Below are 15,210 nucleotides of genomic sequence, written 5' to 3' on the forward strand. Positions count from 1 at the left end.
AGCCGGCAAATATCCCTCTGTGCATCTCTCATGTATAAGACTGCGTCTTTTATATGCTCTATGGTTAGCAATATAGTGTCCCTGTCTAGGGTACCAATATTTTCTGACAGGGAATCTGACCACGCAGCTGCAGCACTGCACATCCATGCTGAAGCAATAGCCGGTCTCAATATAATACCTGAGTGTGTATACACAGACTTCAGGATAGCCTCCTGCTTCCTATCAGCAGGCTCCTTTAGGGCGGCCGTATCCGGAGACGGTAGTGCCACCTTCTTTGACAGACGTGTGAGCGCTTTATCCACCCTAGGGGATGTTTCCCAACGTGACCTATCCTCTGGCGGGAAAGGGTACGCCATTAGTAACCTTTTAGAAGTTACCAGTTTCTTATCGGGGGAAGCCCACGCTTCTTCACACACTTCATTTAATTCCTCAGATGGGGGAAAAACCACTGGTATTTTTTTCTCCCCAAACAGAATACCCTTTTCTGTGGTACCTGGGGTAACATCAGAAATGTGCAACACATTTTTCATTGACTCATTCATGTAACGTGTGGCCCTATTGGAAGTTACATTAGTCTCATCGTCGTCGACACTGGATTCAGTATCCGTGTCGACATCTGTGTCCGCCATCTGAGGTAGCGGGCGTTTTAGAGCCCCTGATGGCTTTTGAGACAGTTGGGCAGGCACGAGCTGAGAAGCCGGCTGTCCCACATCTGCTATGTCGTCAAACCTTTTATGTAAGGAGTTGACACTTTCACGTAATTCCTTCCATAAGTCCATCCACTCAGGTGTCGGCCCCGCAGGGGGTGACATCACATTTATCGGCATCTGCTCCGCCTCCACATAAGCCTCCTCATCAAACATGTCGACACAGCCGTACCGACACACCGCACACACACAGGGAATGCTCTGACTGAGGACAGGACCCCACAAAGCCCTATGGGTAGACAGAGAGAGAGTATGCCAGCACACACCAGAGCGCTATATAACACAGGGATTAACAAAAATATTGCGCCTAAATTTAGTGCCCCCCCTCTCTTTTTTTACCCTATGTAGTCTGGAAACTGCAGGGGAGAGCCTGGGAGCGATCCTTCCAGCGGAGCTGTGAGGGAAAATGGCGCCAGTGTGCTGAGGGAGATAGCCCCGCCCCTTTTCGGCGGACTTCTCCCGCTTTTTTGTAGGTATATCTGGCAGGGGATTTTACACATATATAGGGGTATATGCAATAGCGGGCGAAATCGCGGCAATTATCGCCGTTTTTTCAATTCGACCAAATTCGCCAGGTGAATTCCGGAAGGTGGCTTCCGGAATTCACCATATGCAATGAAAAACGGATTCGCCAGAGTCGCGGGCGAAAATCGGCCGATTTTGCGGATTTTACCGCGATTTTAAAAAAACGGGAAAAAACGGGGAAAAACCCGAAAAAAAAATGGCGTGGGGTCCCCCCTCCAAAGCATAACCAGCCTCGGGCTCATCGAGCTGGTCCTGGTTCTAAAAATGCAGGGGAAAAATCGGGCAGGGATCCCCCGTATTTTTAAAACCAGCACCGGGCTCTGCGCCTGATGCTGGTGCCAAAAATACGGGGGACAAAACGAGTAGGGGTCCCCCGTATTTTTAACACCAGCATCGGGCTCCACTAGCTGGACAGATAATGCCACAGCCGGGGGTCACTTTTATACAGTGCCCTGCGGCCGTGGCATCAAATATCCAACTAGTCACCCCTGGCCGGGGTACCCTGGGGGAATGGGGACCCCTTCAATCAAGGGGTCCCCCCCCCCCAGCCACCCAAGGGCCAGGGGTGAAGCCCGAGGCTGTCCCCCCCCATCCAATGGGCTGCGGATGGGGGGGCTGATAGCCTTTGTGTTAAAAAAAAAAGATATTGTTTTTTCCATTAGTACTACAAGTCCCAGCAAGCCTCCCCTGCAAGCTGGTACTTGGAGAACCACAAGTACCAGCATGCGGGAGAAAAACGGGCCCGCTGGTACCTGTAGTACTACTGGGAAAAAAATACCCAAATAAAAACAGGACACACACACCGTCGACAGTAAAACTTTATTTCATACGTCGACACACACATACTTACCTATGTTCACACGCCGACATCGGTCCTCTTCTCCATGTAGAATCCACGGATACCTGAAAAGAAAAGATCAATTATACTCACCTCAACAGGCTCCAGAGATAAATCCACGGACTTGGCAAAAAAAGAAAGCGCATTTACCCGCACCAAAAACGGACTGAAAGGTGTCCCATGCTGACACATGGGACACCTATCCACGATTAAGATCTGTCAGTGACAGTTGTCACTGACAGGTCTCTAAGCCAATCAGGAAGCGCAACTTCGTTGCGCTAACCTGATTGGCTGATCGCTGTGACAGCGCATCGCACAGCTCCCTCCATTATATTCAATGGTGGGAACTTAGCGGCTAGCGGTGGGGTCACCCGCCGGTCACCGCTGACCGGCGGGTGACCTCACCGCTAGCCGCTAAGTTCCCACCATTGAATATAATGGAGGGAGCTGTGCGATGCGCTGTCACAGCGATCAGCCAATCAGGTTAGCGCAACGAAGTTGCGCTTCCTGATTGGCTTAGAGACCTGTCAGTGACAACTGTCACTGACAGATCTTAATCGTGGATAGGTGTCCCATGTGTCAGCATGGGACACCTTTCAGTCCGTTTTTGGTGCGGGTAAATGCGCTTTCTTTTTTTGCCAAGTCCGTGGATTTATCTCTGGAGCCTGTTGAGGTGAGTATAATTGATCTTTTATTTTCAGGTACCCCGGGATTCTACATGGAGAAGAGGACCGATGTCGGCGTGTGAACATAGGTAAGTATGTGTGTGTCGGCAGTGTGTAATAAAGTTTTACTGTCGACGGTGTCTGTGTCCTGTTTTTATTTGGGTATTTTTTTTCCATTAGAACTACAGGTACCAGCGGGCCCGTTTTTCTCCCGCATGCTGGTACTTGTGGTTCTCCAAGTACCAGCTTGCAGGGGAGGCTTGCTGGGACTTGTAGTACTAATGGAAAAAACAATATCTTTTTTTTTGAACACAAAGGCTATCAGCCCCCCCATCCGCAGCCCATTGGATGGGGGGGGACAGCCTCGGGCTTCACCCCTGGCCCTTGGGTGGCTGGGGGGGGGGGACCCCTTGATTGAAGGGGTCCCCATTCCCCCAGGGTACCCCGGCCAGGGGTGACTAGTTGGATATTTGATGCCACGGCCGCAGGGCACTGTATAAAAGTGACCCCCGGCTGTGGCATTATCTGTCCAGCTAGTGGAGCCCGATGCTGGTGTTAAAAATACGGGGGACCCCTACTCGTTTTGTCCCCCGTATTTTTGGCACCAGCACCAGGCGCAGAGCCCGGTGCTGGTTTTAAAAATACGGGGGATCCCCTGTCAATTTTTTCCCCGCATTTTTAGAACCAGGACCAGCTCAATGAGCCCGAGGCTGGTTATGCTTTGGAGGGGGGACCCCACGCCATTTTTTTCCCGGATTTTACCGTTCCAGCAATAAAAAAAAAAAACAATAAAAATATTATTTTAAAAAATATATAAATAATATTTGTGCCTCCCCCCCAAAAAAAAAAAAAACCTAATCCCTTCTAATATAAATAGATCTGCTATTCCTAAAAAAAAAAACACAAAAAAAAACATGTTTAAAATTTTTTTATTTGTTTTCACCCTCCAAAGTGTGGCGGAGTGAAAATCGCGAATTTGCTGTCTAAAAGCACTGCAGGCGAATTTCCAAACTTGAATTGAATATGCTGGAGGCGAATTGCAGCATCTGTACCATTGCAGAAAAGGCGAATTCGGAAAAAGGCGAATTGAGAAAAGGCGAATTTTGACGGGCCGTTTTTTTGCGAAAAATGACTGCACTGCATAGGCGAATTGATTTTTGGAGGCGAAAACGGCCCGGAATTCGCCTATTTTGCCAATTCGCCCGCTATTGCATATACCCCATAGTCTCTATGACTATATTATGTGTAGTGTTGCCAGCCAAGGTACTTAATATTGCAGCCCAGGGCGCCCCCCCCCCAGCGCCCTGCACCCATCAGTGACCGGAGTGTGAGGTGTGCATGGGAAGCAATGGCGCACAGCTGCAGTGCTGTGCGCTACCTTGATGAAGACCGAAGTCTTCTGCCGCCGATTTCCAGGACTGTTTTCTTGCTTCTGGCTCTGTAAGGGAGACGGCGGCGCGGCTCCGGGACCGGACGATCGAGGTCGGGCCCTGTGTTCGATCCCTCTGGAGCTAATGGTGTCCAGTAGCCTAGAAGCCCAAGCTAGCTGCAAGCAGGTAGGTTCGCTTCTCTCCCCTTAGTCCCTCGTAGCAGTGAGTCTGTTGCCAGCAGATCTCACTGAAAATAAAAATAAGAATTTACTTACCGATAATTCTATTTCTCGTAGTCCGTAGTGGATGCTGGGGACTCCGTCAGGACCATGGGGATTAGCGGGCTCCGCAGGAGACAGGGCACATCTAAAAAAGCTTTTTAGGTCACATGGTGTGTACAGGCTCCTCCCCCTATGACCCTCCTCCAAGCCTCAGTTAGGTACTGTGCCCGGACGAGCGTACACAATAAGGAAGGATCTTGAATCCCGGGTAAGACTCATACCAGCCACACCAATCACACCGTACAACTTGTGATCTGAACCCAGTTAACAGTATGATAACAAAACGAAGTAGCCTCCGAAAAAATGGCTCACAACAATAGTAATAACCCGATTTTTGTAACAATAACTATGTACAAGCATTGCAGACAATCCGCACTTGGGATGGGCGCCCAGCATCCACTACGGACTACGAGAAATAGAATTATCGGTAAGTAAATTCTTATTTTCTCTAACGTCCTAGTGGATGCTGGGGACTCCGTCAGGACCATGGGGATTATACCAAAGCTCCCAAACGGGCGGGAGAGTGCGGATGACTCTGCAGCACCGAATGAGAGAACTCCAGGTCCTCCTTAGCCAGAGTATCAAAATTTGTAAAATTTTACAAACGTGTTCTCCCCTGACCACGTAGCTGCTCGGCAAAGTTGTAATGCCGAGACTCCTCGGGCAGCCGCCCAGGATGAGCCCACCTTCCTTGTGGAATGGGCATCTACATATTTCGTCTGTGGCAGGCCTGCCACAGAATGTGCAAGCTGAATTGTACTACAAATCCAGCGTGCAATAGACTGCTTAGAAGCATGAGCACCCAGCTTGTTGGGTGTATACAGTATAAACAGCAAGTCAGACTTTCTGACTCCAGCCGTCCTAACTATATATATATATATATATATATATATATATATATATATATATATATATATATATATATATATATATATATATATATATATATATATATATATATATATATATATATATATATATATTTTTAGGGCCCTGACCACGTCTAGTAACTTGGAGTCCTCCAAGTCCCTAGTAGCCGCAGGCACCACAAGAGGTTGTTTCAGGTGAAAACGCTGACACCCCTTTATGAAGAAACTGGAGACGAGTCCCAGTTCTGTCCTGTTCAAATGGAAAATTTTAATATGGGCTTTTGTAAGACAAAGCCGCCCATTCTGACAATCGCCTGGCCGAGGCCAGGGCTAACAACATGGTCACTTCCCATGTGAGATATTTGTCAACAGCATGGTCACTTTCCATGTGAGATATTTCAAATCCACAGATTTGAGCGGTTCAAACCAATATGATTTTAAGAAATCCCAACACTATGTTGAGATCTCACGGTGCCCCTAGGGGCACAAAAAAGCTGTATATGCAATACATCCTTTACAATCTGGACTTCAGGAACTGAAGTCAATTCTTTCTGGAAGAAAATCTACAGGGCCGAAATTTAAATGTTAATGAACCCCCAATTTGAGGTCCAAAACACTCCTGTTTTCAGGAAGTGTAGAAATCGACCTAGTTGAACTTCCGTCGTGGAGCCTTCCTGGCCTCACCCACGCAACATATTTTCACCACATGTGGTGATGACGTTGTGCGGTCACCTCCTTCCTGGCTTTGACCAGGGTAGGTATGACCTCTTATGGAATGCCTTTTCCCCTCAGGATCCGGCATTCAATCGCCATGCCGTCAAACGCAGCCGCGGTAAGTCTTGGAATAGACATGGTACTTGCTGAATCAAGTCCCTTCTTAGCTCCCCAGGCCCTTAGTCCTCTGTGAGCATTTCTTGAAGTTCCGGGTACCAAGTCCCTCTTGGCCAATCCGGAGCCACTAGTATAGTTCATACTCCTCTATGTCTTATAATTCTCAATACCCTGGTTATGAGAAACAGAGGAGGGAACACATACACAGACTGGTACACCCACGGTGTTACCAGAACATCCACAGCTATCGCCTGAAGGTCTCATGACCTGGCGGAATACCTGTCCCGTTTTTTGTTCGGGCGGGACGCCATCATGTCCACCTTTGGTCTTTGCCAGCGGTCCACAATCATGTTGAAAAACTTCCCTATGAAGTTTCCACTCTCCCGGGTGGAGGTCATGCCTGCTGAGGAAGTCTGCTTCCCAGTCGTCCACTCCCGGAAAGAACACTGCTGACAGTGCTATCACATGATTTTCCGCCTAGCGAAAAATCCTTGCAGTTTTCACTGCCCTCCTGCTTCTTGTGCCGCCCTTCTGTTTACGTGGGCGACTGCCGAGATGTTATCCCACTGGATCAATACCGGCTGACCTTGAAGCAGAGGTCTAGCTAAGTTTAGAGCATTATAAATTTGCTCTAAGCTTATTTATGCGGAGAGAATTCTCCAGACTTAATCACACTTCCCTGGAAATTTTTTCCCTGTGTGACTGTTCCCCAGCCTCTCAGGCTGGCCTCCGTGGTTACCGGCATCCAATCCTGAATGCCGAATCTGCGGCCCTCTAGAAGATGAGCACTCTGTAATCACCACAGGAGAGACACCCTTTTCCTTGGATATAGGGTTATCCGCTGATGCATCTGAGGATGCGATCCGGACCATTTGTCCAGCAGATCCCACTGAAGAGTTCTTGCGGGAAATCTGCCGAATGGAATTGCTTCGTAATAAGCCACCATTTTTACCAGGACTCTTGTGCAATGATGCACTGACACTTTTCCTGGTTTTAGGAGGATCCCGATTAGCTCGGATAACTCCCTGGTTTTCTCCACTGGGAGAAACACGTTTTTCTGGACTGTGTCCAGAATCTTCCCTAGGAACAGTAGACGTGTCGTCGGAAAAAGCTGCGATTTTGGAATATTTAGAATCCACTCGTGCTGTTGTAGAACTACTTAAGATAGTGCTACTCCGACCTCCAACTGTTCTCTGGACCTTGCCCTTATCAGGAAAGCGTCCATGTTTCTTTTAAGAAAAATCATCATTCCGGCCATTACCTTGGTAAAGACCCGGGGCGCCGTGGACAATCCAAACGGCAGCGTCTGAACTGATAGTGACAGTTCTGTACCAGGAACCTGAAGTACCCTTGGTGAGAAGGGCAAATTTGGACCTGTAGGTAAACGTCCCTGATATCCAGTGACATCATATCGTCCCCTTCTTCCTGGTTCGCTATCACTGCTCCGAGTGACTCCATCTTGATTTGAACGCTTGTATGTAAGTGTTCAAATATTTCAGATCTCACCGAGCCGGTTGGCTTCAGTACCACAATATAGTGTGGAATACTACCCCCTTCCTTGTTGTAAGAAGGGTACTTTGATTATCACCTGCTGGGAATACAGCCTGTGAATTGTGTGAGGGGGAGACGTCTCGAATTTCCAATGTACACCTGGGATATTACATGTAGGATCCCGGAGTTCCCTTGCGAGTGTTGCTGAAACTCTTGAGATGACCCCCTACCGCACCTGAGTCCGCTTGTACGGCCCCAGCGTTATGCTGCGGACTTGGCAGAAGCCGTGAGGAGCTTCTGTTCCTGGGAATGAGCTGCTTGCTGCAGTCTTCTTCCCTTTCCTCTCCCCCTGGGCAGATATGACTGGCCTTCGCCCGCCTGCCCGTATGGGGACGAAAGGACTGAGACTGAAAAGACTGTGTCCTTTTCTGCCAATATGTGACTCGGGGTAACAAAAGGTGGATTTTTCAGCTGTTGCCATGGCCACCAGGTCCAATGGACCGCCCCTTTATACGGCAATACTTCCATATGCCGTCTGGAATCTGCCTCACCTGACCACTGTCGTGTCTTCGTCTGGCAGATATGTACATCACATTTACTCTTGATGCCAGAATGCAAATATGCCTCTGCGCATCACACATATATAGAAATGCATCCTTAAAATGCTCTATAGACAATAAAATCCTGTCCCTGTCAAGGGTATCAAAATTTTCAGTCAGGAAATCCGACCAAGCCCCCTCAGCGCTGCACATCCAGGCTGAGGCGATTGCTGGTCGTAGTATAACACCAGTATGTGTGTATATACTGTTATGATATTTTCCAGCTTCCTATCAGCTGGCTCCTTGAGGGCGGCCGTATCTGGAAACGGTAACGCCATGTTTTTTATAAGCGTGTGAGCGCCTTGTCCACCCTAAGGTGTGTTTTCCAACTCGCCCTTACTACTGGCGGGAAAAAGGGTATACCGCCCATAACTTTCTGTCGGAGGAACCCCACGTATCATCACACACTTCATTTAATTTATCTGATTCAGGCAAAACTACAAGTAGTTTATTCCCACCCTACAAAATACCCTTATTTGTGGTACTTGTGGTATCAGAAATACGTAACACCTCCTTCATTGCCCTTAACATGTAACTTGTGGCCCTAAAGGAAAAATACGTTTGTTTCTTCACCGTCGACACTGGGGTCAGTGTCCGTGTCAGTGTCTGTCGACCGACTGAGGTAAATGGGCGTTTTTACAAGCCCCTGACGGTGTCTGAGACGCCTGGACCGATACTAATTTGTCCGCCGGCTGTCTCATGTCGTCAACCGGCTTGCAGCGTGTTGACATTATCACGTAATTTCTAAACAGCTCTTTAAGAGAGCCACCTAGATTGCACCCTCTCGGACGGGCACAAAAACCTAACTGAGGCTTGGAGGAGGGTCATAGGGGGAGGAGCCAGTACACACCATGTGACCTAAAAAGCTTTTTTAGATGTGCCCTGTCTCCTGCGGAGCCCGCTAATCCCCATGGTCCTGACGGAGTCCCCAGCATCCACTAGGACGTTAGAGAAAAACCTAAAATAAACTTTCTTTTTCTAGGAGCTCAGGAGAGCCCCTAGTGTGCATCCAGCTCAGCCGGGCACAAGATTCTAACTGAGGTCTGGAGGAGGGTCATAGAGGGAGGAGCCAGTGCACACCAGGTAGTCCTAAAGCTTTCTTTAGTTGTGCCCAGTCTCCTGCGGAGCCGCTATTCCCCATGGTCCTTACGGAGTCCCAGCATCCACTTAGGACGTCAGAGAAATAATGGAAACTAATCACAAATTTCCACACACCATTTATTGCTAGTCTACACTTATGGATTTATCCTTTACTATATGCACAATATTTTTAAACAGCTTCTCATATCTAACTAATCACAATCTACACTTCCCACTATTGACGTATTTTCTTATAACATAATTGTTTATCCAAATTTAGTTCCCTATATAATTTCCCGTTTTGAAACCACTACGGAACCACTATTCTGCCACAACACTGATTGCCCAAATCAAGTAGACATCAAGTCACATAAACCAATACAGTACACTGAGCGCAGTACAGCCATGGCCTTTTCCTATGGGAGAACAGCATACCAATACAACAATGTCTTATCCCTGCATGTACCTGTATTCTGATATATAAAAACAACAACATAGTATCTAAAATAAGAATTTACTTACCGATAATTCTATTTCTCGTAGTCCGTAGTGGATGCTGGGAACTCCGTAAGGACCATGGGGAATAGCGGCTCCGCAGGAGACTGGGCACAAAAGAAAAGCTTTAGGACTACCTGGTGTGCACTGGCTCCTCCCCCTATGACCCTCCTCCAAGCCTCAGTTAGGATACTGTGCCCTGACGAGCGTACACAATAAGGAAGGATTTTGAATCCCGGGTAAGACTCATACCAGCCACACCAATCACACCGTACAACTTGTGATATGAACCCAGTTAACAGCATGATAACAGAGGAGCCTCTGGATAGATGGCTCACAACAACAATAACCCGATTTGTTAACAATAACTATGTACAAGTATTGCAGATAATCCGCACTTGGGATGGGCGCCCAGCATCCACTACGGACTACGAGAAATAGAATTATCGGTAAGTAAATTCTTATTTTCTCTGACGTCCTAGTGGATGCTGGGAACTCCGTAAGGACCATGGGGATTATACCAAAGCTCCCAAACGGGCGGGACAGTGCGGATGACTCTGCAGCACCGAGTGAGAAAACTCCAGGTCCTCCTCAGCCAGAGTGTCAAATTTGTAAAATTTCACAAAAGTATTTGACCCTGACCAAGTAGCTGCTCGGCAAAGTTGTAAAGCCGAGACCCCTCGGGCAGCCGCCCAAGATGAGCCCACCTTCCTTGTGGAGTGGGCTTTTACAGATTTTGGCTGTGGCAGGCCTGCCACAGAATGCGCAAGCTGAATTGTACTACAAATCCAGCGAGCAATAGTCTGCTTAGAAGCAGGAGCACCCAGCTTGTTGGGTGCGTACAGGATAAATAGCGAGTCAGATTTTCTGACTCCAGCCGTCCTGGAAACATATGTTTTCAGGGCCCTGACAACGTCCAGCAACTTGGAGTCCTCCAAGTCCTTAGTAGCCGCAGGTACCACAATAGGCTGGTTCAGATGAAACGCTGAAACCACCTTTGGGAGAAATTGAGGACGAGTCCTCAATTCTGCCCTGTCCGTATGAAAAATCAGGTAAGGGCTTTTACAGGATAAAGCCGCCAATTCTGACACACGCCTGGCTGAAGCCAGGGCCAACAGCATGACCACTTCCCATGTGAGATATTTTAAGTCCACAGTGTTGAGTGGTTCAAACCAATGTGATTTTAGGAAACCCAAAACAACATTCAGATCCCAGGGTGCCACTGGAGGCACAAAAGGAGGCTGTATATGTAGCACTCCCTTAACAAACGTCTGGACTTCAGGCACTGAAGCCAGTTCTCTCTGAAAGAAAATCGACAGGGCCGAAATCTGGACCCCAATGGATCCTAATTTTAGGCCCATAGACACTCCTGCTTGCAGGAAATGCAGGAATCGACCCAGTTGAAATTCCTCCGTCGGGGCCTTTTTGGCCTCGCACCACGCAACATATTTCCGCCAGATGCGGTGATAATGCTTTGCGGTTACATCCTTTCTGGCTTTTATCAAAGTAGGGATGACTTCGTCTGGAATGCCTTTTTCCTTTAGGATCCGGCGTTCAACCGCCATGCCGTCAAACGCAGCCGCGGTAAGTCTTGGAACAGACAGGGTCCCTGCTGGAGCAGGTCCCTTCTCAGAGGTAGAGGCCACGGGTCCTCTGTGAGCATTTCTTGAAGTTCCGGGTACCAAGTCCTTCTTGGCCAATCCGGAGCCACGAGAATAGTTCTTACTCCTCCCCGCCGTATAATCCTCAGCACCTTGGGTATGAGAGGCAGAGGAGGGAACACATACACTGACTGGTACACCCACGGTGTTACCAGAGCGTCCACAGCTGTTGCTTGAGGGTCCCTTGACCTGGCGCAATACCTGTCCAGTTTTTTGTTGAGGCGGGACGCCATCATGTCCACCTTTGGTTTTTCCCAACGGTTTACAATCATGTGGAAGACTTCTGGGTGAAGTCCCCACTCTCCCGGGTGGAGGTCGTGCCTGCTGAGGAAGTCTGCTTCCCAGTTGTCCACTCCCGGAATGAACACTGCTGACAGTGCTATCACATGATTTTCCGCCCAGCGAAGAATCCTTGCAGCTTCCGCCATTGCCCTCCTGCTTCTTGTGCCGCCCTGTCTGTTTACGTGGGCGACTGCCGTGATGTTGTCCGACTGGATCAGCACCGGCTGACCTTGAAGCAGAGGTCTTGCTTGGCTCAGAGCATTGTAAATGGCTCTTAACTCCAGGATATTTATGTGAAGTGATGTCTCCAGGCTTGACCACAAGCCCTGGAAGTTTCTTCCCTGTGTGACTGCTCCCCAGCCTCGCAGGCTGGCATCTGTGGTCACCAGGACCCAGTCCTGAATGCCGAATCTGCGGCCCTCTAGAAGATGAGCACTCTGCAACCACCACAGGAGAGACACCCTTGTCCTTGGGGACAGGGTTATCCGCCGATGCATCTGAAGATGCGATCCGGACCATTTGTCCAGCAGGTCCCACTGGAATGTTCTTGCGTGGAATCTGCCGAATGGGATTGCTTCGTAGGAAGCCACCATTTTTCCCAGGACCCTTGTGCATTGATGCACTGATACTTGGCCTGGTTTTAGGAGGTTTCTGACTAGCTCGGATAACTCTCTGGCTTTCTCTTCCGGGAGAAACACCTTTTTCTGGACTGTGTCCAGGATCATCCCTAGGAATAGAAGACGTGTCGTCGGGAACAGCTGCGATTTTGGGATATTGAGAATCCAACCGTGCTGCCGCAGCACTACTTGAGATAGTGCTACTCCGACTACCAACTGTTCCTCGGATCTTGCCCTTATCAGGAGATCGTCCAAGTAAGGGATAATTAAAACTCCTTTCCTTCGAAGGAGTATCATCATTTCGGCCATTACTTTGGTAAAGACCCGGGGCGCCGTGGACAATCCAACGGCAGCATCCGAAACTGATAGTGGCAGTTCTGTACCACAAACCTGAGGTACCCTTGGTGAGAAGGGTAAATTGGGACATGGAGGTAAGCATCCTTGATGTCCAGAGACACCATATAATCCCCTTCTTCCAGGTTCGCGATCACCGCTCTGAGTGACTCCATCTTGAATTTGAACCTCTGTATGTAAGTGTTCAAAGATTTTAGATTTAAAATAGGTCTCACCGAGCCATCCAGCTTCGGTACCACAAACAGCGTGGAATAATACCCCTTTCCCTGTTGCAGGAGGGGTACCTTGATTATCACCTGCTGAGAATACAGCTTGTGAATGGCTTCCAATACCGCCTCCCTGTCGGAGGGAGACGTCGGTAAGGCAGACTTTAGGAAACGGCGGGGGGGAGACGTCTCGAATTCCAATTTGTACCCCTGAGATACCACCTGAAGGATCCAGGGGTCCACTTGTGAGTGAGCCCACTGCGCGCTGAAATTCTTGAGACGGGCCCCCACCGTGCCTGAGTCAGCTTGTAGAGCCCCAGCGTCATGCTGAGGACTTGGCAGAAGCGGGAGAGGGCTTCTGTTCCTGGGAACTGGCTGTTTGCTGCAGCCTTTTTCCTCTCCCTCTGCCACGGGGCAGAAATGAGGAGCCTTTTGCCCGCTTGCCCTTATGGGGCCGAAAGGACTGCGCCTGATAATACGGCGTCTTCTTATGTTGAGAGGCTACCTGGGGTAAAAATGTGGATTTCCCAGCAGTTGCCGTGGACACTAGGTCCGATAGACCTACCCCAAATAACTCCTCCCCTTTATAAGGCAATACTTCCATATGCCTTTTGGAATCAGCATCACCTGACCACTGCCGCGTCCATAACCCTCTTCTGGCAGATATGGACAGCGCACTTACTCTTGATGCCAGTCGGCAAATATCCCTCTGTGCATCACGCATATATAAAAATGCATCTTTTAAATGCTCTATAGCCAGTAATATACTGTCCCTATCCAGGGTATCAATATTTTCAGTCAGGGAATCCGACCAAGCCACCCCAGCACTGCACATCCAGGCTGAGGCGATTGCTGGTCGCAGTATAACACCCGTGTGAGTGTATATACATTTTAGGATATTCTCCTGCTTTCTGTCAGCAGGTTCCTTAAGGGCGGCCGTATCAGGAGACGGTAGTGCCACCTGTTTAGACAAGCGTGTGAGCGCTTTATCCACCCTAGGGGGTGTTTCCCAACGTGTTTCCCTCTGGCGGGAAGGGGTATGATGCCAATAACCTTTTAGGAATTATCAGTTTTTTATCGGGAGAAACCCACGCTTCATCACACACTTCATTTAATTCCTCAGATGCAGGAAAAACTACAGGTAGTTTTTTCTCACCAAACATAATACCCTTTTTAGTGGTACTTGTACTATCAGAAATGTGTAAAACATTTTTCATTGCCTCAATCATGTAACGTGTGGCCCTACTGGAAGTCACATTCGTCTCTTCATCGTCGACACTGGAGTCAGTATCCGTGTCGGCGTCTGTATCTGCCATCTGAGGTAGCGGGCGTTTTAGAGCCCCTGGTGGTCTTTGAGACGCCTGGACAGGCACAAGCTGAGTAGCCGGCTGTCTCATGTCATCAACCGTCTTTTGTAAAGAGCTGACACTTTCACGTAATTCCTTCCATAAGCCCATCCACTCAGGTGTCGACTCCCTAGGGGGTGACATCTCCATTATAGGCAATTGCTCCGCCTCCACATCAATTTTCCTCCTCATACATGTCGACACAGTCGTACCGACACACAGCACACACACAGGGAATGCTCTGATAGAGGACAGGACCCCACTAGCCCTTTGGGGAGACAGAGGGAGAGTATGCCAGTACACACCAGAGCGCTATATATATATGTTGGGATAACACTATACAGAGTGTTTTTCCCCTTATAGCTGCTGTTTATATTATACTGCGCCTAATTAGTGCCCCCCCCCCTCTTGTTTTACCCTTTTCTGTAGTGCAGGACTGCAGGGGAGAGTCAGGGAGACGTCCTTCCAGCGGAGCTGTGAGGGAAAATGGCGCCAGTGTGCTGAGGAGATAGTCTCCGCCCCCTTCTCGGCGGACTTTTCTCCCGCTTTTTTCAGGAATCTGGCAGGGGTTAATATACATCCATATAGCCCTGGGGGTTATATGTGATGTATTTTAGCCAGCCAAGGTGTTCATATTGCTGCTCAGGGCGCCCCCCCCCCCCAGCACCCATCAGTCACCGGAGCGTGTGGTGTGCATGAGGAGCAATGGCGTACAGCTGCAGTGCTGTGCGCTACCTTGGTGAAGACTGATGTCTTCTGCCGCCGATTTTCCGGACCTCTTCTTGCTTCTGGCTCTGTAAGGGGGCCGGCGGCGCGGCTCTGGGACCGGACTCCGAGGCTGGGCCTGTGTTCGGTCCCTCTGGAGCTAATGGTGTCCAGTAGCCTAAGAAGCCCAAGCTGGCTGCAAGCAGGCAGGTTCGCTTCTTCTCCCCTTAGTCCCTCGATGCAGTGAGCCTGTTGCCAGCAGGTCTCACTGAAAATAAAAAAACCTAA

General features: G+C 49.1%; 1 protein-coding gene across 1 annotated transcript in view; it reads right to left on the reverse strand.

Moving 5' to 3' along the window:
• RFC5 (replication factor C subunit 5) overlaps nucleotides 1-15,210 on the reverse strand; it is a 194,267-nt gene that overhangs the window by 134,445 nt on the left and 44,612 nt on the right. The window lies entirely within an intron of this gene.

Source organism: Pseudophryne corroboree, chromosome 1 (genome assembly GCF_028390025.1).
Source record: "Pseudophryne corroboree isolate aPseCor3 chromosome 1, aPseCor3.hap2, whole genome shotgun sequence".
NCBI classification, from domain to species: Eukaryota; Metazoa; Chordata; class Amphibia; order Anura; family Myobatrachidae; genus Pseudophryne; species Pseudophryne corroboree.